The sequence below is a fragment of the Pelodiscus sinensis genome, unplaced genomic scaffold (genome assembly GCF_049634645.1).
Source record: "Pelodiscus sinensis isolate JC-2024 unplaced genomic scaffold, ASM4963464v1 ctg35, whole genome shotgun sequence".
In the NCBI taxonomy this organism is placed as follows: domain Eukaryota; kingdom Metazoa; phylum Chordata; order Testudines; family Trionychidae; genus Pelodiscus; species Pelodiscus sinensis.
In genome coordinates this window covers 7,706,411-7,729,447 of record NW_027465908.1, presented here as the reverse complement: position 1 = coordinate 7,729,447, position 23,037 = coordinate 7,706,411, and the positions used below count along the sequence as shown (strand labels likewise).

Below are 23,037 nucleotides of genomic sequence, written 5' to 3'. Positions count from 1 at the left end.
AACAAATCAAGAAAAATTGGCTATTCCTTGAAATCCGATCTGCAGTGGTATAAGAAAACGTCCAAGCGCTTAAATAAATCCCGGGTAAGGAGTCTAAAGGACTCCCCCAAAAAATTATAAAGTCAATTGAAATCTTTTAAAACAATCAAATAAACATTTGGCTACAGACACTTTGTTAAATCTACTAAAAAAAAGAGATAAATTCTATTAACTGGTTAACTGCATAAAAGAATGGAATGTATACATTGTAAATTTATTGTAAAAGCTGCACCCTTAAAGGTTAAATTTGCTCTCTAAGAAAACAAATCATACACTGTTGGCTTGCTTTCAGATCCAAGGTTGTATGTGTCAGTCCCCGTAATACACGAGGTTCGAAGGGATGCCGGAAAGGATGAGATCACAACTGGGGGTTTCAAAAAGTACAAACTGATTTTATTTTGATGACGCCAGACAATCATCAGAACAAAAATTAAACAGATTGCCAGACAACACAAAACAATTCCCTGAGGCTTTTCTAAATCACAATAATTCCCAATAACTGCCCAGGGCTTAGGAACAGTTGAATTAACACTGGTATTGTCCATAGGGCTAATTATTTACACAACTTTATACAAGGAAACAGTAAAAAACCTAAACCACAACTATTTATAAACTAACTTAGTAACTTTTTAGCCACTGTCACTTGACAAGCAATAAGGACAACTAAAAAATCAATTAGGATAGGGATGATGGCGGGGGGGGGGGGGGGGGGGGTTATACCAGTTCTGGAGACAGCAGGAACACAAGTACCGGTCGCATGCTCATAAACTGTCTCCACTCGGGTCGACCAACTCGGAGTACGCTCAGTAAGACTCGAGAGCGGGGGGTGCAAGGCGTCTGGGTGATCAGGCCAGGCGTTCACTCGATGTGAATCCCCAGTGAGAGAGGGGCTGCCTGCCTGTTTTATTGCCTGTGAACTTATCACCCCATAGGTTGGTTTTTGCTGCAGTGGGTGGAGTAGCAGGCCTGAGCACAAGTCAGCCCATTGGCTGATCTTTTACTGCAATGGGTGGAGCGAGCAGGGGAAGATTATTAATTTACATGCCCTTATATGGAAAACACTCCACCTTACAGACAGAGCCCCCTATACCAGCCTCAGAGGTATTACAGGCTATGGCTCCCTGTGACGGGCAGCCATTTCTGATGTTCTGTTTCGGACATGCCCCCGTGGCTGTCCGGAGCAAGTGGTAAGGGAGTTGCCTAAGGTGAGAGCGCACGTAAGGGTAATTAGCAAGAAGCCAATTGGGTAAATTGAGGTTCTGGTGAGCTGCTGTCTTCAGAAAGGGGGGAAAAGGAAGAATAAGTAACAGTAACAGGGAATGCGGAAACAACTCTGTGGATAAGAGCTTTTGCAACAGCAATGCTCACTAAAAAGGCTAGTAACACAAGAGCACATACAATCAACCACTGCTTAATGGTGGATGCCCAAGTACTCAGTCCCCAAGAGGAAAGTTTTGTTTGCCACCAGTCCCATTCTTCCCGCTGTTCACGAATCCGAACTGCAAGTGAGGTCAGCTGTTGGGTGACGGTTGAAACGTTGTTCTACCCGGGCTTGAAACGCAAACAGTATTGGTCCTTAAACCTGGGGTCAAGGTCCTCGAGTGCCATACAAAAGTCCTTCTGCAATATAACCTGTATCATTAGACGATTCTGTTAGGCATAATGAGCTAGTACAGTGAGAGCCAAATCGACTTGTTGAAACCCTTCAGCGGTCAAATTAGTGAGGGCTTCGAGACTGCGGGACATTTGGTCAATCTGACCTAAAATAAGGGCATAAGAAAGAGGGTTAAATTGAACATATCCCCAAACTAACGATTCAGTGGCAGACTTAAATTTTTTTCCATCTTGATGGTTCTCGTCGGCTCCTGAAGTTAAACAGCCGGTGGGGATGGTGGTATATTCCACTACCTTGTAGAGATTGTTCAGCCAGTGATGGGCTCGACTGGGTTGGTACCTGAAAAACAAAAAGGGGAAAAACAACGCCCTCAAGGCGGGCTAATTAAGATCGAAGAGAAAGCCAATTGTGATGGACTAACGTAGGTTGTTTGTTGTTTTCGATTTGGACATGATAGGTGTTAGGAAACTGACCGGAATTAAGAATGGCACCTGGGACTGGGTTACGAGATCCTTTGGCATTGGGAATGGTTACCCAGACAAGTTGAGAGTTTGCAAACTGCGGCTTCCATGGTGGCCGGGGCTTAGCTTTAACTTCCGGCCATCTAGAATACGCCTCGTTCAAGGAAATGAGGACTTGGGATAGGACTCTACTCCATCCTTTAAAGTCAGGAGTTCCCAATGCAGCCCGTAGCTGGTTTTTTAACATGCCGATACGTCGTTCCACAACCCCATTGCTTTGTGGATGATATGGGAGATGGACATGAAGATATATCCCCCACTGAGACATAGCTTGGGCTAGATGTTGGCTGGTAAAAGGTGGTCCTCCATCGGACTGAATTTCCGTGGGTGGACCCCAGGCGGCTATGGCTTGCATGAGTGCTGTGATAACCGCAGGGGCAGTAGTTTTACGTAGGGGGTAGCACAAAAGCTGCCGAGTTCCTAGGTCCACTATTACAAGACCTTTTGGGAACTGTTTGGCTCCTGGGAGGGGACCAATAAGATCGACTTGCCATACTTCCCCTGGAGAGAAATACTGAGGATCATATGTCCCCGTAGTTATTTTATTTCGATTAAGGGCTCGCGCTTGTTGGCAATTGAAGCATTGGCGAACTGCTTCAGTGCATTGCTGTCGGGTAACCTCGGCTTTCTGATTGGACTGCATTGACACCACGGAATGTAAGGCGCGACCAGGTAAGTGACCCCACTGTTCATGTAACCACTGAGTAAAGGGATCAACATCACTAGGTTCTGCATAAAAAACATCACAATGGTCCTTACCTGAACCCTCAAAACTATGGCTTCTAAGTAAAGTATCCAGGTGGGAATGGAGGGGATTACTATCTACACGATGGGAGGGGCAATGAACTACGAACCATGGCTGTTTGGTTTGGGTAGCTAACTCAAATACCTTTTCCCAGATCTCTTCATGGGCTATAGGAGTCCCTTCTCCAGTTAAAATTGAGATGCAGTAACTGGAGTCTAGGCCCAAAACTACTTGACGAGTCAGGTGGATGACTGCGAGATGGGTGGCAGTTAGCAAAACTCCTTGAGCCTCGGCCTTCTGGGCGGAATCATTCAGGGGTAGAGACTCGGGATAAAAGTAGTCACATACAGAGCATAACATTCCAGCTCGTGGGGTAGGGGAGCTTCCCCCATCGGCCACAATCCATGGCTGATAGCCAGCTACTTCAGCTAAAGCTTCGCTACCAGTTCTTTCAGATCCCTGAGTTTGAAATCGCCAAAGACCTAGGCTTTGTTGGACACCGTACACAAGGCGTTGCCAGGTACTGGCGTTGCCTTGAAAATCAGGAGCTGGAGTAAGTGTAAGCCATGGGATTAACTCTGCATGGGGGCCTTTGAGTAGGCTAGGCTGAGCCATTTCACCCCAGGGTAAAGCTAACTGAGCTGCTAGCAAAGCTTTACCCACTGCACCATATCGCTGCTCTGGTCCAGACAGCTTCTTTGCTTGGTGATATACAGGCCGTTCATTTTGGGACACAGAAATGGCTACATGTGTGGCCGTAACTGCAAAAGTTATTACGACTGGAATTGAAGGATTCCATCGATATAGGGTGGGGGCTAATGTCCAACGGGATAATGTAGCTACTGCCTCATCTGCCTCTGTAGTCCATGGCCTGCGAGTGTTTTTCGCATAAGCCTGAACTATAGCCAGAGAGCCTAGAAGGTCTGTGGGGAGAAATTGGCGATGGTAATTTACAACCCCTAATAGCTGCTGTACCTTCTTTTTAATGGGAACAGATCCTACTTCTGTTGGACTAGTTAGTGGATGATACACGAGATGTTGGAGACAACCACTTTCAATTTTAAATCCTAAAAACCGAAATGTTTGAGAGGGTGTGGTAGAACTTTTCTGGTGATTAATGTCCCATCCATCAAAGCTAAGGGCTTCTAAGACACTGTTTGTGACCCGTTGGACATCAAGGGGATGTGACCCACATATCAAAACATCATCAACATAATGAACTGTACGAACTTTAGGGAGAGTTAAAATGGTCTCTAAAGTTTTTGCTAGGGCCGTTGTAGCACATGCTGGGGAGTTACGGTACCCTTGTGGGCAAACGTTCCACTGGTACAGGCCTCCTTCAAAAGCAAAATTTAAAATTCCCTCTGGGTCATGCAGGGGAATTTGAAAGAACATGTCTTTCAAATCTAAAGTGCAGCCCCATTGGTAGTTGTTATTTACCAAAATCTGCTCTATAGAGGGGATGTCCCACTGAGCCGCAAAGGCTAAAGGCTGGATGTGACGATTGGCGGCCCAATAATCAATGACCATTCGATACTCATTGGGATTATGAGGTTTTGGGACTCCCCATGCAGGTGACAAATATTTACTGATAGGGATTTGCTGGACTTTGCCCTGGCTTAAAAGGTGGTTCAATAATGTCCTAATACTCGATTGACCTCTTTCAGGTGTGGGGATGGGAGAGAATCGCCATGGGGTAGCATTTAGCAGCACAAGTTGGTGGGGTCGATTGCCTTCTGCAATCACAACAGGCAACGCCTCGACCACCCGCTGTGCCAGTCAGAAGCGGCGTATCTCCCCCACTCCCAAAAGGGGGGTGTTTCCCAGGAGACCAGTAAAGGTAACAGCCTTCCCGTTAAGATGGGCCCGGACTTTAACTTCCGGACGAGCTTCAACGCTATTTAATCCCTGTACAAAGACTATCTTTCCAGTGGGGGTGTGGGGCATATCGGGGGGGATGATGGATACCTGTGCCCCTGTGTCTAACAAAAAGGGGATAATTGTCTCGTTTTCGGTAGTCAGGTTTTGATAGGGTCGAGGGTCATTTAAATCGGGCCGAGTGACCGCTAGGCACTCGGCCTCTCCCCGTTTTTTGGCTGTGGGGGAATAGGGCGATCTTCCCACCCCAGTTTCACAGCCAAGTCTTTCTGTTGATCACTATTCATTTTCCTAATAGCTTCCTTGGCGAGTCCCTTACCCAATAAAAATCCAAAAATCTTACGCTCGATGAACGAACGCTCAGGGTATTTGGGTTTGGGCGCCATTTTGGACCCTTTCACCAGAGTAGAGGGGGTTGCAAGTAGGGCGGCCTTTAGTGTTGCCCACTTCACCCTCTCTACAGCGTCGTATAGTCGGCCAATAGGTTGTCCTGTGTATCCCCTTAGCCACAGAAGAGCCCCTGTGTCTAGATTAGGGCTGTTGTCCACGGCTAGGGTAACAGCCGCATCTTCTATGGGAATCTGAGTGGGATCATCAACAAAACGAAATGGGTTTTGTGCTACCGTCTGAACGTTAGTTAAGTTGAGGGGATGTGCGGTGGGATCCCAGAGCAGAATAGAACTCCCAGCGATCGCATACATAAGGGTAGTGGAGTTATTCACACAATCAGGTGGCATCTGTACTGCGCGAAATCCCCCTTGTATTTGGAGGTGCGCGGCAGCTGCGGCCATTACAGGCCAATGATTATTCGCTGCCAATACTCCCCCCATAAGGCCCCGCGACCAACTCCCGGTACGGGTTAACGTTAAGACTTCCTCCCAGTCAACCCAGTCACTCCCCTGTTCCAAGGCTAATCTCCCTACCCAGATTATAGGAGGCTCATCCGGACGTCGGGCAGTATCCATGATGAACTCCTTCATTTCCGCCTTGGTTCAGGGGCGGGTCTCAGTTACCTGAGAGGTATTCCCCTGACCATCCATTTTTAATCGGGTTACGGTCACAGGAAGGGCCTCCGGTACAATCAGGTCGGGAGCTGTGGGTATGGTTGAACTCAGGGTAGTCAAGCCAGGGTAAATGTTTGGTGGGTCATGAGAGCCTTGGTATGGGGGAGGAAGTTGTGTCTCTAAAGGAGGTGTCTTTGGCGCCTGAGGGGAAAACTCCGGTTCTCCCTCCGACTGCGAGTGCGCCACCCCACGGGCGCAATTTGTAACGGCCCCATGGTAGACGGTAACTTTATCAAGGGCCGCTGCTAGGGTATTGCAGATGGCAGCCAGAACATCCTCTGATTTATAAGAATCAGGGCGTAGTTTTTTAACCTTTTTTATCCCATCTAACCTTTGGACCAATCCTATTAACAGGTGGTGTGTAGATGATCCATGTGGGGCTCTTGGTTCGGGGGCCAAGATGGAGGGGGCTACCCCACAGAGTTTAATTACCCTGTTCACCTCTTTCCAGAGGCTAAGAGGGTTTGAATTAGGGGCTGTCTCACCCACTTGAGTGAGACACGGTTGAAGGCTATTATTGGCCGGGGTGGCCCTGAAGGTGGGATGGCAAGTTAGCAAGCAGCCCACATCGCTCAACCCCAAGGGAATGGTGTAGGTCCTACAATCGTGGCTGTGTCCTATGATACAGACCCAGTCAAAGGTGTTAGGGACCCCTTCGCGCTGTCGAGTACAGAGGAGGTGGTATTGCAAATGATTAAACTGATCCTCCTCAGAACCTGGGGTCTCAGTTTTAGCCTAGGGGCAACTGTCAGAGTTGTCATGGTCTCCGGGGTTCCGGCATCTTGTTCGTGACGCCATGTCAGTCCCCGTAATACACGAGGTTCGAAGGGATGCCGGAAAGGATGAGACCACAACTGGGGGTTTCAAAAAGCACAAACTGATTTTATTTTGATGACGCCAGACAATCATCAGAACAAAAATTAAACAGATTGCCAGACAACACAAAGCAATTCCCTGAGGCTTTTCTAAATCACAATAATTCCCAATAACTGCCCAGGGGTTAGGAACAGTTTAATTAACACTGGTATTGTCCATAGGGCTGATTATTTACACAACTTTATACAAGGAAACAGTAAAAAACCTAAACCACAACTATTTATGAACTAACTTAGTAACTTTTTAGCCACTGTCACTTGACAAGCAATAAGGACAACTAAAAAATCAATTAGGATAGGGATGATGGCGGGGGGGGGGGGGGGGTTATACCAGTTTTGGAGACAGCAGGAACACAAGTAGCGGTCGCATGCTCATAAACTGTCTCCACTCGGGTCGACCAACTCGGAGTACGCTCAGTAAGACTCGAGAGCGGGGGGTGCAAGGCGTCTGGGTGATCAGGCCAGGCGTTCACTCAATGCAAATCCCCAGGGAGAGAGGGGCTGCCTGCCTGTTTTATTGCCTGTGAACTTATCACCCCATAGGTTGGTTTTTGCTGCAGTGGGTGGAGTAGCAGGCCTGAGCACCCATTGGCTGATCTGTTACTGCAATGGGTGGAGTGAGCAGGGGAAGATTATTAATTTACATGCCCTTATTTGGAAAACACTCCACCTCACAGACAGAGCCCCCTATACCAGCCTCAGAGGTATTACAGGCTATGGCTCCCTGCGACGGGCAGCCATTTCTGATGTTCTGTCTCGGACAGTGCTGTGTAGTCATAGCCAGAGGGATGAAGCAGCAGGAGGAAAGCCAGGAGTGCAGAGGCCAGCCAGAAAACTGAGTGTCCCCAATGCCCATGAAGAGGTCAGGGGGTAGGTCCCATGGTGTAAGGGGCAGCACTCAGGACTTTGAATCCTGCAATCTGAGTTCAAGTCTCAGTGGGACCTGCTGGTTTGAGCTTGTTATTGTGAGGTTTTTTTCACACTGCACAGCTATGTCTATGCTGCAGGCTTTTTGTGCAAGAATGGCCATTCTTGTGCAAAAACTAGCGGAGTGTTTACCCTGCATGTGCATTCTTGTGCAAGAAAATGTACAGCAAACCATTGGAAAAGAGGGCTTCTTGCACAAGAAGGCAGTGTGCACAGGCAAGAGGGATTTCTTGTGCCTAAAACAGCCATTAGAACTTTCTTGCACAAGAGAGTGTCCACAGATGCTCTTTATAAGGAGATACACCATTTCATAGAGCTGGAGAGAACTTTGAGAGGTCATCTAGTCCACTCCCCATGCTCATGGTAGGGCCAATAGCCATCCCTGACAGATTTGCCTCAGACGTCTCTAAATGGCTCCTTCAAGAATTAAACTCATAACCCTGGAATGGCAGTTCCAGGGGACACTCCTCCAGTGTTCAAACATCTAACAGATAATATGGCAAAGAGGAAGCCAAAGAGAATTGCACTTACTAGGAAACATCACAAACTATCACCTCAGATGGGACTTGAACCCACAATTCCAAGATTAGGAGACCAATGCTTTGTCCACTAGGCCACACTAGTGACACTAAAAAGACAGAAATTCCCTCTTCCCAATACACATTCCTCAACTTTTAGATGATAGAATCGAGCTGTTGGAAGGAACCAGAAACACAGGAAGGGCTGAAAATCAGCTCTCAGGAGGCACCTCCAGCTGCCCCCCAAGTGTGGGTCACCCCACACTAGACATGGGCGAAACTTAACACCTTGACATCATGTCTCCCTTCCAAAGCCAAGGGCTAGTCTCCCACAGCCGCAGCCTCAGCAGGGCACTGCACTGGTGCTCACGCTGCTCCTGGGGAAAGGAATGGGTGCTACAGGGGCTGGGGCTGGCGGGGAATGGGCAGTTGTCACTGAAGGGGAAGGATAAAATGCAGCCACATTGCTGAGGGCAGAGAGAGCAGCTGGTGCTGGGCTGGTGGCACCGTGGGACATCCCTGGGGGAGCTCTGCAATGTGACCCTGGCTCCCAAAGCAGCAAGTCCAGAATCCCCCTCGATGAGCACGAGAGACTCTGACCGGTCTGGTCTGAATCTGGCCGAAGGGCTCAAGTGCCCCAGTGCTGGAGTGTCAGAGGCCAGAAAGACATAGGAAAAAGTAAACAAAGCCCACCACAAGGCACCACTGGGAGTTGAACCCAGGATCTCCTGTTTACTAGACAGGTGCTTTAGCCAACTAAGCCATGGTGCCTTCCTGCACGATCCTGGTGAAACTGTTCTACTCTATGGTACCAGATAACACCTTTGCCTCCCAAAGTGCAGCCATTCCCCATTTCCCTCCAGCCCTGGCAGTGTCTGGCTCCCTGGGCACAGAAGGCTACAGCTCAGTGGGCAGAGGCTCTGACATGCACATCTCCACCAGCTGCTTGGCCTGGGGAGTTGGCCTTGAGCTTTAGCATCACTGAGGGGAGGGAGAAGTGCAGCAAACATTGATTGTCTGGATTGTAAACACCCTCTCTCCTGGCCACACACGGCACTTCTTGGTGTGTCTCAAGCCAGGCCCTGCAAGGAGCCACCGGGGCAGGAACCAGCCCTTGGAGCTCGGCTTGCACCGGAACCGGCAGTTTCCCACCACCTCTCACTTGAGAAGAGGTGACTTGTTCCCCTTCCTCTCACCTCACGTCTCCCTTGTCTCTGTTCCCTTCAAAGGTCTCCGCTGCCTCAGGACCTGCCTCCTCAGGGCACTGCCCCTCTGCCACTGGGCTGGGAGCGGGAGACTCCACAGTCTCTGCACTTGGGCTGAGAAGCCTCACGGGGACTCGTCTGTTGATGGGTTAGTCAGCCCGATGGCCAGCCAGATCCATTCCGTAGAGCTGCCCAAGAGGGAGCTTTCCCAGTCTCCACTGGTATTTCCTGGGGCTTTGTGTAGGGGATTGGGCTTGGCATCTTCTCTGCTGGAAATGCCTCTTCTTTGGAAAGCAGCTCCCAGGAGTTCATGGAACTTCTTCTTCTCAGCTTGGGACAAGCTTGGGGCAAGGACAAGCAAGGGGCGACGGGACAGGGGTTTATGTGATGATGACAGGGGTGCAGAAAGCAAATAAGAAATTATTTTTTCGCCTACTTAAGAACCAGGGTGTCAGAATGAAACTGGTAAGTAACCAAGTTAAAAAAGAACCATTTTTGCACCCAGGGGAACTCCTTGCCAGAGGATGTTGTGAAGGTGAAATCTACAAGAAGGTCCAAAAAAGAACTGGATAATTTAATGCAGGAAAGGTCAATCAATAGCATTTAACCAGGATGGACAGGGCAGGTGTCCCTAGCTGGTGTATTCTAGAAGCTGGGAATGGAGGGATCACTAAATAACTGTCTGTGCTGAGGATTCCCTCCGGACAATGAAATTGGCTGCTGTTGTGAGACAGTATCCTGGGCTAGTTGGACAACTGGCATGGCCCAGTCTGGCTGCTTTGATGTTCTGTTTGGCTGATCTTGTCCTCTCTGCCCCCCCCCCCCCCCATCCTGAAGTGGACAGAAAATGGCCTGCGAAAGGCTAGTGTAGGTGACTTGATTTATGTGTCCCTGGTGGTCTAGTGGTTAGGATCCAGCACTCTCACTGCTGTGGCCTCGGTTCAATTCCCAGTCAGGGAAACCAGCTGTAACTTTCCTAAAACATGTCCCTAGTCAATCTTCTTCCCACAGGTTACAGCAGCTGAGACCTAGCATGGGGCTAACCCTAACCCCTCCCCCTTGGCTGGGCACTGCCTGGACTCAGGCCTCCCCAGTACCAGCGTAAGGGCTCTGGAGAGGACAGGGCAGCTCCAGGGGCAGAGTCCTTTCTTTGCAGTAGTTCAAACCCAGCCCCTTGGTTTCAACTAACTAACATTACTCCTCATTTTTTGCCCTCTGTGCCTCCCTCCCAACCTCAACATACCCCAGCACATCCCCTTCCCCCTCCCCCTCCCCCTGCTGGTAACACAATCAGGACTTTTCCCTGTTGAAAGAACAAACTCTCTGGTTTTTATGTGGGGAATGTAGAACTGGGGAGGGGCTGGGGAAAGAGCCTGGGAGGGGGAGGAGGCTGGGAGGAAGGGCTAAGCCTGGCACCTTCCTCTGATGGTCCCACTGCCTCATGTCAGGGGCCTCAGCAGCGCTGGGGTGTGGCTCCAGGGGGAGAAGCTGGTTCAGGGGAACTTGAGCTGCTGGGCCACTGAAGCAGGCCACCAGCAGCAGCCTCTGTGCAGGGCTCACACACTCCAGGCCTCCCAGTCATATTGAGTCTCCCCGTGTGGCTTGGGCTCAGAGCCTGCCCCCCAGCTGGTGCCTTGAGGTAGCCACTGCAGCAGCACGAATTTGGGCATCAGGTCCCCTGCTTTTGGGGACAGGAAGCCAGGCCAAGGCCCTTTCAGCCACTGGGGCTGTGCAGGCTGGAGCCTCCCCCTACCAGATCTCTGCCCTACTTCCTGCAAAGCTCTCAGCCTTTTGCTTGTTTCTGCTTCCCTGTCCATAGCAGGCAGCTAAAGGAAGGGAAGTCACTGAACCAAACACCCCTGTGGCCAGCATGGGGCTTGAACCCATGACCTTGGTGTTATTAGCACCATGCTCTAACCAGCTGAGCTAGCCGGGCTACAAAAATGCAGCTCACCAGTGGCCCTTTCAAGAAAGGCGCCTCAGGCAGCTGCAGGGACGTCTCTGCAGCTGCCAATGGCTCTTCTCTGACAGGGCCACTAGTGACTCTCTGTGACGTGGGCTGGCTAGTCCAGCTGGTTTGAGGGTTGGTCAAGGTGGCTGGTGGCCGGCAGACCCAGGGCAAAGAGAAGCCGGAATCTCTTGCTGCCAGCACCTTGCCTCCCAGCTTCTTCCCTGCCAGCAGCAGCAGAGTCCTGAGCACTGCCCTTGACACCATGGGAGCAACCTCCCCTCACTCAACTGGGCCAAGCTGGTGCCCAGTTCATGCCCACTGGGACCTGTTTTACTTGGGTTCCTTCCACCCAGAGCCCCCTTCTTCTCCTGGGCTGTGAGGAGCATCACTGGGATCCTTTCTCACATCCCAGCACAGGGCCATCTCTCCAGTGACAGGAGACGGGGCTGGTTTCAGGATTTCTTTTAGCACAGCAGCAAGCAAGGGGAGATGGAGGAAAATCAACCCTGTTTGCAAGCTTTGTGTGACAGGAGGGGTGTGAGCTGGGGAGCCTGCCCCCCCAGAAGGGCATTTGGGTGCAGCCAGGGGCAGCAAGAATTCAGGCCCCCGGGCGAATGCATTGGGGACAACCTGTGAGCCCTTTCATGAGCATTTTCTGCTCCCACTGGGGAAGGCAGCTGGGCAGGACCAGCCTGCAGCCCACGTCCCTTTCAGCACCAGGTGCAGGAGGTAACAGAGAGGGGAGGAAAGTCCATGGCCAGAGCCTCCTCCCAGCAGTCTGGCCCTGCACAGAGTCTGTGCATGATGGAGCCTCTCCCAGCAGGGCGATGGCCTGTTCTCTGCAAAGTGCTCAGCTGGTTCATTTTTTTGCAGGCCCATTGTGTGTGTCCCTGGTGGCTTCATTTACAGTTTTCACTCTTTACATTTGCATCCCTTTTTGGAAAGAGGGTGCAAGTGTAAACATACCCTACATAGCGAGAGTTGGCCTCCTTCAGTTGAGCCTGGCTGTGTCTCTACTTCAGGAACCCAAAGGGAGCAAAGAGCAGAAGTCCTAGAAACTGGTGGGGTACCCTCTGAATTTGATTTAGTGAGTCTTAGTTTGACTTGCTAAATCAAACTCCAGAAGATTGATTGTGGCCATTCCTCCCCCACTGGGTGTGATTCTTGTTCTTCTGCACAGCACAGCCCAACCCACCCCACCCAGACCAAGGACCTTCAGATCACACCCTTGCTGAACTGATGGGAACAGAAACAGAAACCAGACACACAGCAGGTTTGAACTTGTTTCAGTTGAGATGGGTTTGCCTGGTTTATGTGCATTGACACAGGAACACATTACAGGTTTGTAGTAATTTTAGGAATCTCTGCACAGCAGAAATCCAGACTGTGATACAACTGGAGACACAGGAGTTGCAAAGAAGTCAATCAACCATTCAGGGGGCACTTGGAGTTGAACCAGAGCCTGCTTTGCCTGTAGTCAAACACTCTACCACTGAGCTACACCCCCATTACACTTGCTTGCTTGCATCCAATGTTAGGAAATTAGCCGCTGGCAGCACATTCTGCAGGAGCAGGTGGTGCCTTGCACACATGGTGGGGGGGAACGGCCCTCTATGGGGTCAGGCATGTGTGGTGTCCCCCAACCTACGATCAGCATGACGCATCATCATAACACATCATCCCCTGTGCTCCCGCCTGCCCTGTGTGTGTTGCAGCCTCACAGCACTCACCTGATGTTCCCTCCCCGGTGCCCGAAGACATTTGGGAGGCCTCCTGTATCTGGGGGACCGGTTCCAGGGGGAGGGTCACAACATTCCTGGAATCCTCCTCCTTATCCTGGAGCTGCTGGTCAGCAGGGTTGTCGTCCTGAAGCTGCGGCTGCTGCTGCCCAGGTGTCTTCATCCCAGACACAACTGTCCCTGGAGACAGGGTTCCCCAACCCTCAGGACTTGGTCCAGTTCCTCACAGTATGCACAGTGCTATGGTGCTTCCCCAGAGTGGGAGCTGTGCTCACGGGTCCTCATGTACCCCTCCTGCAATTCCTTGACCATGGCTCTGACTTGGTCTGGGGAGGTGGGAGGTGGCCTTTCTTTGCAAGGCCATCAGCCATTTGGCCTTAAATATCTGCATTCCTCCGCCTGGACTGCCAGGCCTGCAGAGACTCCTCCTTGAACCACAGCTTTATCTCTGGCCTGGACCATGACAGTGCCCAGCACTTGCTGCCACTTGCTTGGTCCTGCGATGTGTCCATGGAAGGGCCAGAGGGATCTCTGGGGGCTTGTGCCTGTGACATGGCTCTCCAAGAGGCAGGAAGCGCTCGATCTTTATGACAAAAAACAGGAGGACAGCTCTTGGTCTGTACCTCTAGGCCATGCAGAGTGTCCGGCAGCCACTTCCCTGCCTCTCCCTTTGCTGCTCTTGAACTTAGCCCATGAGCCGAGAAGCTGTACTCGCCCACCCAGAAACCTCTGCTACTCCTATGCCACCCAATCCCTCACACCACAGAGAGCCACAAGGCTGTTACTGCCCAACATCACCCCCCCCCCACCCCGATTTTAGCCAATCGGGCAAGAGGTTATGCTTTACCCCAGACCACAGGGGCACCCTCTTCCCTCAAGTGTGCTTCATGGCAGCGGTGGACTTCCCTCACTAATTTTTACAAGCAGGCTTAATACAGGCATTGGTGGTATAGTGGTGAGCATAGCTGCCTTCCAAGCAGTTGACCTGGGTTCAATTCCCAGCCAATGCAATGTGGGGAGGTAGCTGCACCATTCTTTGCAGAGCTTCTACTTTAAACCTGAAACAACAGGCACAAGTGGGTCCTGCTGCCTCTTGCCACTTTTATTCCTCTCTGAGAGGCAGGAAGTGCTCAATCTTAGCCAAACGGCCAAGAAGCAACGCCTTTTAGGTAATTCTGTTACAGTAAGTTATGACTGGATAATGAAATTATACTAAAATAATTGGTTAAAGTACGACTAAGCGGTACTTGAATTTCTCTTTATACACTGGAGTCCAAGAAGGAGACCAGCAAGAAGAAGAAAAGGGGAGAACTGAAGAGGAAGGAAAAGGGAAAGGAAGACCAAGAAGGAGGAGAGAAGACCTTGAAGCAGAGCTCACCTCCAAGGCAGCCTAAGACGAGAACAGCCAGGACTCCTCTGCACAGCTGTTGCAATGGTTTGCTGTGTGAATTCTATGGCAGGTGACGTTAGGCCTACGCACTGGGATTATTTACCAGTTTCCCTGACTGCACTTTGCTTGGAGTTGTGATGGCCGAGTGGTTAAGGCGTTAAACTAAAAAGCCAATATGGTTTCACTGCGCAGGTTCAAATCCTGCTCACAGCGAGGTCTGTATTTTGCCCTCTTCCTCGGGCAGCAAGAGCCTCTATGAGTTACCAGCAGTAGGGCTGTTACTGTTGGCATCAGGACTGGACTGAGGGGCAGATGCCATCAGGCACTGCCTGCCTGATTTCTGGCAGGCTGCAGCAGCTCCCAGCAGCTGCTCCAGGGCTGGGGCTGCATTAACCTCCACAGCACCTGTCAGCAGGGCCTTTCCCCAAGCAAGAAACAAAGAGAAAGGACAGAAATTCTCTGTCCCGAAGGCGCACCCCTCACATTGGCTGGGCAGACACGTCCCTCCTCTCTACCCCAGCAGACACGTCTGCAGCCCCTGGCAGGGAGGGGACTGGGCAGGTCACTGGCAGAGCTGAGCCCGGGCTGGCAGCAGTGCAGGCTGGTCGGCCACAGCCCTGGGAGAGCAGCTGGGGGACTCGGCTGTGGGGCGACAGGCCTGTGTGCTCTGCTGCTCACTGACGAGCTGGCTGCCCAAGTGCCCACACAGACGCCTCTTAAATCCCCACCCCCCTCAGCCGCCCACCCCCAGCCTCTTCCAGCACAGCCTGCCCCCTCCCACAGGGCTTCCACAGGGGCCTCTGTCCCAGGGGGAATGGGGAGCCCCTGCCCCCGGCACCCACCCACCCTGCTGCTGCTCCCCCCAGAGCAGAGGATTCACCCGGCACAAGTAAGTGCCTCTGTCCCCCCTGACCCCGGCTGCTGGGTTCCCTCCTGTTTAGCTGCCTGGCCCCAGGTAAGGTCACATGAGACTGCTCATATCACCCCTCAGCATGGAGCCCTGGGCAGCCGCCCTGCTTGCTCAGGTCTCAGGCTGGCAGGGCCTGCAGGGATACTGGGTTTGAATGACAAGGTGTTGGAGCAGCTATTAAAAGGCTTCTTCCTTGGCAGGGGCATTGTGCTTGTGGATTGGCTGTTTTTTGGATGACTGGTGCTTGAACATGCAGCTGGGCTTTAGCAAATCAGAACGATGCGAGTCCTGAGTAACCCAGCGCCTCTGGAAATGGGAGTGGAGTAAAAAGTACAATATTGTCTAAAAAAATAAAATAACTTGAATAAAAATCAAAGTGCGACAAAAATAAATTACTTGAGTAAAGTACAAACCCCCCCAAAAGGGTCTTGAGCAGTGTGATCAAGTATTTCTACTTAGTTATTTTCCACCTCTGCCCAGCACGCAGGGGTTCCTGGCCCCTTGCTGGTCTGCAGACTGGCAGTTTGTTACTACTGACTTAATGGGCTAGTGCTGTGTGCACCACAGAGCTTCCTGTAGCGCTGCCCATGCACCAGAGAGGAGGGCAGTTTGAGTCACCCAGCTCTGCCCCTTCTGAAAAGAGCAGGTGTTGTCTTAGCAGTGAGGGAGAGGTGGGAAGGATCCTGAAGTAACCTCTTGGGTCACAGCTGCTGTAACATGTGATAGTGAGAAAACTGGCTAGGCAGTTGTCATGTGAAGACTGAGGCTACATTCCCTGACTGGGAATTGAACCCAGGCCACAGCAGTGAGAGTGCTGGATCCTAACCACTAGACCACCAGGGACACATGAAACATACCACTTTCTCACCTACACTAGCCTTTCCCAGGCCATTTTCTGTCCACTTCAGGCCGGGGGGACCATTGTCCCTTGTCCAGAAGGACAAGAACAGCCAAACAGAACATCAAAGCAGCCAGACTGGACCAGGCCAGTTGTCCAACTAGCCCAGGATCCTGTCTCAGGACAGCAGCCAATTTCAATCCTCAGGACAGAGTTACTAAGTGATTCTTCCCATCTCCCATTCCCAGCTTCTGGAATACACCAGCTAGGGACACCTGCCCTGTCCATCCTGGTTAAATGCCATTGATTGACTTTCCCTGAATTAAATTATCCAGTTTTGTTTTGGGCCTTCTTGCAGATTTCACTTTTGCAACATCCTCTGGCAAGGAGTTCCACTGGGTGCAAAAATGCTTCCTTTTGGTCTATTTTTAACTTGATTACTTATCAGTTTCATTCTGTCAGCCTGGTTCTTTAGTAGGAGAAAAAATAATTTCTGCACCCCTGTCATCATCACATAAACCCCTGTCCCGTCACCCCTTGCTTGTCCCTTTCCCAAGCTGAGAAGAAGAAGTTCCATGAGCTCCTGGGAGCTGCTGTTCCAAAGAAGAGGCATTTCCAGCAGAGGAGATGCCAAGCCCAATCCCCTACACAGCGCCCCAGGAAATACCAGTGGAGGTTGGGAAAGCTCCCTCTCGGGCACAAAGGCAGCACTTTTCCAATGGAGCTAATTCTGCCCCACCTGCCCCCTGCCTCCAGTGTTCCTGGCACTGCCTGGCCCAGGAGGGCTGGTGTCCAGCAACTCTCTGCCTCAGTGTGGCTGGCTTTTGGGGAGAGCAACTAGGAAGTAGGGGGGGGCTATAGCCCCTGGCTGGCTCTGCCAGTAAAAAGATGATGATAATCTCCCTGAACACTGGAGAATATGGGCATTGATCCCACTGCCTCTTGCATGCAAAGCGAGCGCTCTACCACTTGAGCTAACTCCCCTACTGTGTTAAGTTTGGCCTTCTTGGAGGCTCTTCCCTTCTCCACGGGGACGTCTGTCTTCTAGGTCAGTTAGTCCTGGAAAAGGAGAAGGCTCCAAAAAGGCCACAAGGGCAACTCTCAGCAAGGAGACTCCCTGCAGCAAAGCCATGGGAGAGAGAGGGGGGGGGCGGAAGAGTGTGGTCTCTTTGATGACCCCTGCCCTGCAGCCTGTCCCACCTGGACATTGTTATGGACTCTCTGTGAGGTCAGCACCTCCCCATTTCCTTTAGCCAATAAGCTGAGGGGCTGCAAAAGACCCTTGTGATGTCACTGCCACACCCACCCCTGCCCTCCAGGGCTAATGTCCTGCCCCAGGCAGCCCCTTTGCCTGGCTGAGCTGCTCCCAGGGGTGAAAGTGACACATTTCTTACAGGGACTGTTCTATTGGGCACCACCCCTTGGGCGGGGGGAGGCTCAAGGCAGGAAGTTGGGGGAGGGGTTGTGATAGGACAGTACCTGTAAGAAATTAAAATGTGGAGTGTGGGAGGCTCAGGGCAGGGATTTGGGGAGTGTGTGAGAGTGGGGGAGGGGCTCAGAGCAGGGGTGAGGATGTGGAAGGGTAGAGAAGTCAGGGCACATGCAGCCTTTGTTACTCACCTGGGTCGGCTGGCAGCTGACACTTTGTTCCTCCTTTCCCTTCTGCTGCTTCATCCCTTAGGGTGCCTCCACCTGCCCCATGCTGAGAGCCAGGCCCAAGCAGGAAAAAGGCGGGTGGGCCCTCTTGGCGTCAGGGTCTCACCCCCCATCTTCTTCCCACCATCGGGTGGCCCCTTTCAGCCACTGGGTCAGCCCCGGAAGGGGGCAGGAAATGGCCAAGTTGCGAGTCAGGCTGTGAGGGGCAGGCAAAGCTCATCTTGCCCTGCAGGGCCACCAGCAACAGCATCTCTCTTGTGCGCTGCTGTTGAGTAAAGCATCCCTGATGGAGAGCCAGTGCCATCAATGTACTCACTGCAGCTGCTGAAGTAGTTTAGGGAGGAGTGCATTAGTGAGAAGAGTTAAGAGTCCCTGGCTCAATCCCCGTCCTTGGTGGAAATCTTTGCTCCTATGGCTGAGTCCTTGTGTGGGTCTATCTATACTAGTAGTGCCTGTGGGTGCCATGGCGCCTGCTGAGCCATTTATGTGTGCCTGCCGAGTGACTGAGGCTGGCCCTGCCCCCAGGTGCATAGAGCAAGTGCTGAGCTGGCCTTGGGCACATGGTGTATGGGTGTGGTGCTGGCCCTGGGTGCATGGCACAGGGGTGGTGCCAGCCCTGGGGGTGTGGTGCATGGGTGGCACTGGCCCTGGGCACATGGGCTGTGTCTACACTGGCCTCTTGAATTTCCGGAAAAGCACTGACGATCTAATGTAAAATCATCAGTGCTAGTCCGGAAAAACTATGCTGCTCCCGTTCGGGCAAAAGTCCTTTTCCGGAAAACTGTTCCGGAAAAGGGCCAGTGTAGACAGCACAGATTTCTTTTCCGCAAAAAAGCCCCGATCGTGAAAATGACAATCGGGGCTTTTTTGCAGAAAAGCGCGTCTACATTGGCACGGACGCTTTTCCACAAAATGTGCTTTTCCTGAAAAGCATCCTGCCAATGTAGATGCGCTTTTTCCGAGAATACTTTTAACGGAAAACTTTTCTGTTAAAAGCATTTCCGGAAAATCATCCCAGTGTAGACTTAGCTCTGCCCCTGGGTGTGGGCGTGGCCCTGCCCTGGGTGCATGTGTGGCCCTGCCCCAGGGCGCTGGGTTGCTCCAAAAGGTTGGGGACCACTGGTCTATACTGCGTTGTTATTTCTAGCTAAGAATGCAAAGTAGAGAAAGTAGAGACACCAGAGTTGCAAATGAAGCAGGGATTTAAATAGCATGTGCTTCATTTGCATATTCTTACCCATGTGCTGTTTTGAAAGTGAAAGGGCGTCTGGGGCTGCTAGTTCAAGCCCCTTGGTTTGAACTAACGTGATTCTTCATTTTTTGCCCTCTGTGCCTCCCCCCCAACATACCCCAATCCCCCCCCCACCTGTCCCCAACACAACCCTTCCCCACTTTCCTCTCCCCCTTCCCCTACTGGTAACACAAACAGGACTTTTCCCTGTTGAAAGAACAAAATCTCTGCGGAATGTGGGGAATGTAGAACTGGGGAGGAGCTGGGGAAAGAACCTGGGAGCAGGGTGGAGGCTGGGGGGGAAGGGGAGGTGGGGCTCAGGGCTAAGGCTAGGACTGACACCTTCCTCTGGTGGTCCCACTGCCTCATGTCAGGGGCCTCAGCAGCGCTGGGGGGTGGCTCCAGGGGGAGAAGCTGGTTCAGGGGAACTTGAGCTGCTGGGCCACTGAAGCAGGCCCCCAGCAGCAGCCTCTGTGCAGGGCTCACACGCTCCAGGCCTCCCGGTCATATTGAGTCTTCCTGTGTGGCTTGGGCTCAGAGCCTGCCTCCCACCTGGTGCCTTGAGGTAGCCACTGCAGCAGCAGGAATTTGGGCATCAGGTCCCCTGCTTTTCAGGAAAGGAAGACAGGTGACAAGGCCCTTTTAGCCACTGGATCTGTGCAGGCTGGAGCCTCCCCCTACCAGATCTCTGCCCTGCTTCCTGCAAAGCTCCCATTTTTGCTTATTTCTGCTTCCCTGTCCATAGCAGGCAGCTAAAGGAAGGGAAGTCACCAAACCAAACACCCCAGTGGCCAGCATGGGGCTTGAACCCATGACCTTGGCGTTATTAGCACCACACTCTAAACCAACTGAGCTAGCTGGCCTCAGATAGATTCAAGGATGTTTCTGCAGCTGCCAATGGCTCTTCTCTGACAGAGCCACTAGTGACTCACTGTGATATGGGCTGGCTAGTCCAGATGCTTTGAGGTTTGGTCAAGGTGGCTGGCAGCCGGCATGGTGCACTGAGACCCAGGGCAAAGAGGCAGCCGGAATCTCTTGCTGCCAGCACCTTGCCTCCCAGCTTCTTCCCTGTCAGCCGCAGCCCCTTTCGGCCACTGGGTCAGCCTGGGAAGGGAGGCAGGAATGGGGCCTCAGCTTGCAGGATTCAGAGTCCTGAGCGCTGCCCTTGATGCAATGGGACCTGAACCAACCACCCCTCACTCAACTGGGCCAAACTGGTGCCCCAGTTCATGCCCACGGGGACCTGCTTTACTTGTTTTCCTTCCGACTTCTTCTCCTGGGCTGCAAGGAGCCTCCCTGAGATGCCCTGAGACAAGCAAAGGACTCTGCCTCCCCACAGTCGGCCCCACCCCACAGGCTTTGGCAGAACAGAGGGGCTCTGCTCACCCCCCTAAATCCCACAGAGGTGCTGAGCTCATGCCCTGCCCCCCTCAGCTTGGTTTCCTTCCTCTGCCCCATTCCCTCCTTGGGCCAGTCACACAAGGGAGGCAGCAGGAGGAGCCAGCCCCATATGCCAGCCTCCCAGGGCAGGGGAGGCCAAGCCACAAGCTCCCAACCTGACCCATCTGGCTTCCCCAGGCTGGCAACAAGGGGCATTCTCAGCTGATGTCACTCCCCTCTGTCACATGTCACATGGGATTTGGGATCCTCCCAGACACAGGCCTGGCAGCAAGAGCTTCACTTACCTGGCCACCACGGGGAGTTGCAATAAGAGAAGACTCTGTGTTTCTACCTCACTTTAAACTAGAGACCTTTTGCATGTTACACAACCATGATAACCACTACACCACAGAAACACACATGGGGGGGGCGTGGAGCTTGTCTGACTGTTCTGTTCCTGGCTCTTTCTAACACCCTGCTCTGTGGGGGAGGGGATGCACCTTGTGAACACTCCACCTCTTGTTCTCAGGGAAGCCACTAACCCGAGCTGCCAGCTCCTCATTTCCTCACCAGCCGCTTGAGATTTGTCGCTCAAAGCTGGAGCTGCTGTGGAAGGAGGTGAAGCTACAGAAGCTGACAGGGGACAATCAGCGGGCGGAGGGTTATTTTTTCTCCTCCCTGGGCTGATGTGGCTAGAACTGAGGAGAAGAAAATCCTCTTCCCTTCTCCTCAGAAGATGGAAATTGCAGTTGGTTCTCTCTTTGGTTCTACTAAAGCTGGACCCCAGGACTAGACCTTTTCTTTCTAAAACCCTGGTGAAAGCTGAGAGTGAATTGCTTGCAAACTGAGAATGTGAGTTAAAGAAGGGCTTCACCCAGCATGGGGCTTGAACCTATGACCCTGAGATTAAGAGTCTCATGCTCTACCAAACAAGCTAGCCAGGCTAGGTGCCAAAAAGCCTTTTCACACCCCTTTACAGGGTATCAGGAGCCAAGTGTTCGCCACTGCCTGACAAGTCTTTTTTTTGCCCTCAGTTACCAAGAGACTTGGTGCCAGCCTGGGGAAGAGAGATGAGTGAGGCCAGGAACCTATTGGAGTATTGGAGAATCTTGTGGAATATTTGTCCAAGTTGAAGTCCATCAGAAAATGGATTTATAGGTGTTTCTGTGGCGTAGTGGTTCTCACATTTGCCTAACACACAAAGGCTAGGTTTACACTGGAGGGCTCTTGCTCAAGAATGGCTGTTCTTGTACAAGAATCCTCAGAGCGTCCATACCGCCCACCTACTCTTGCGCAAGGAGATTAACAGTACGGCGTCAGAAGACAGGGCTTCTTGTGCAACAGCTACGCTCTTTTCTGACAAGTGTAAGCCCTTCTAGTTCCTGTGCTTTGACTTCCTTTTCCACAGGCTCCCCAGAGAGAATTTTGTGCCTCCTGATGGGTGTCTGACACACCTGGAGCTCAGTCTCTGGTTCGGAGGGGCCCTGGAACTTACATCTGGCTGGAGCTTACTGCTTCCCCTGATGTTCTCGTGTGGTTCCAGCAGCTGCAAGACTCCAACTCTTGCCCCCATGGCGCTAACAGGTGCCCACCTCTAAGTGCTCATCTAAATTGGTCTTTATGGTCCCTTTCAGTGCATTTTTCTCCTCAGCAGCACGCATGAGAGAAGCTGTTGCCAGCAGCCCTGCAAAGCAAGACGAGCTTTTCCTGCCTTCCTCAGACTGACTCGCTACTTGGCCCCATTCCTGCCTCCCTTCCCGTCCTGACCCAGTGGCCGAAAGGGGCTGCAGCTGCTGCTGACAGGGAAGAAGCTGGGAGGCAAGGTGCTGGCAGCAAGAGATTCCAGCTGCCTCTTTGCCCTGGGTCTCAGTTTGCCATGCCGGCCGCCAGCCACCTTGACCAAACCTCAAAGCATCTGGACTAGCCAGCCCACATCACAGTGAGTCACTAGTGGCCCTGCCAGGGAAGAGCCCTTAGCAGCTGCAGAGACGTCCCTGCAGCTGCCTGAGATGCCCCCCTGAAAGGGCCACTTACGAGGTAGGTTTCTGTAGGCTGGTGAGCGCAGTTGGTTAGAGCATGGTGCTAATAACACCAAAGTTGTGGTTTCAAGCCCCATACTAGCCACAGGGCTGTTTGGTTTGGTGACTTGCCCTTGTTTAGCTGCCTGCTATGGACAGGGAAGCAGAAACAAGAGAAGGCTGAGAGCTTTGCAGGTAGGCCAGGGAACTGGTGGGGGGATGCTCCAGCCTGCACCGACCCAGTGGCTAAAAGGGCCTTGGCCTGGCCTGCTTTCTCCAATAGCAGGGAAACTCTTCTCTTCCCTCCATTGTTCCCAATGGGGTGACTTGATGTCCAAATTCCTGCTGCCACAGTGGCTATCCCAAGGCACCCTGCAGGGAGGAGGCACCCAAGCCACAAAGTTTAAATATTTCCAGGTGGCCTGGATCATGTGCTCGGCACATAGTGCTGCTGCCAACTGCTTGGTTGTCTGCTTCAGTGGCCTGGCAGCTGGCCCTCCCCAACCCAAACTCACTCCCGCTCCAGTTCCCTCTGAG

General features: G+C 52.1%; 7 non-coding genes across 7 annotated transcripts; 3 read left to right on the top strand and 4 right to left on the bottom strand.

Annotated features, from left to right (window-relative positions):
- The first annotated feature begins 7,610 nt into the window (after nucleotides 1–7,610).
- Nucleotides 7,611–7,682, top strand: TRNAQ-UUG (transfer RNA glutamine (anticodon UUG)). Its single transcript has one exon. It is a non-coding gene; the product is annotated as a tRNA-Gln (tRNA).
- Nucleotides 7,683–8,879: 1,197 nt separating this feature from the next.
- On the bottom strand, nucleotides 8,880–8,953 carry TRNAT-AGU (transfer RNA threonine (anticodon AGU)). Its single transcript has one exon. It is a non-coding gene; the product is annotated as a tRNA-Thr (tRNA).
- Nucleotides 8,954–10,275: 1,322 nt separating this feature from the next.
- On the top strand, nucleotides 10,276–10,347 carry TRNAE-CUC (transfer RNA glutamic acid (anticodon CUC)). The gene has a single exon. It is a non-coding gene; the product is annotated as a tRNA-Glu (tRNA).
- A 902-nt stretch (nucleotides 10,348–11,249) lies between these two features.
- On the bottom strand, nucleotides 11,250–11,323 carry TRNAI-AAU (transfer RNA isoleucine (anticodon AAU)). Its single transcript has one exon. It is a non-coding gene; the product is annotated as a tRNA-Ile (tRNA).
- A 2,692-nt stretch (nucleotides 11,324–14,015) lies between these two features.
- TRNAG-UCC (transfer RNA glycine (anticodon UCC)) lies at nucleotides 14,016–14,087 on the top strand. Its single transcript has one exon. It is a non-coding gene; the product is annotated as a tRNA-Gly (tRNA).
- A 2,061-nt stretch (nucleotides 14,088–16,148) lies between these two features.
- Nucleotides 16,149–16,220, bottom strand: TRNAE-CUC (transfer RNA glutamic acid (anticodon CUC)). The gene has a single exon. It is a non-coding gene; the product is annotated as a tRNA-Glu (tRNA).
- A 3,670-nt stretch (nucleotides 16,221–19,890) lies between these two features.
- TRNAI-AAU (transfer RNA isoleucine (anticodon AAU)) lies at nucleotides 19,891–19,965 on the bottom strand. Its single transcript has one exon. It is a non-coding gene; the product is annotated as a tRNA-Ile (tRNA).
- Nucleotides 19,966–23,037: the final 3,072 nt, after the last annotated feature.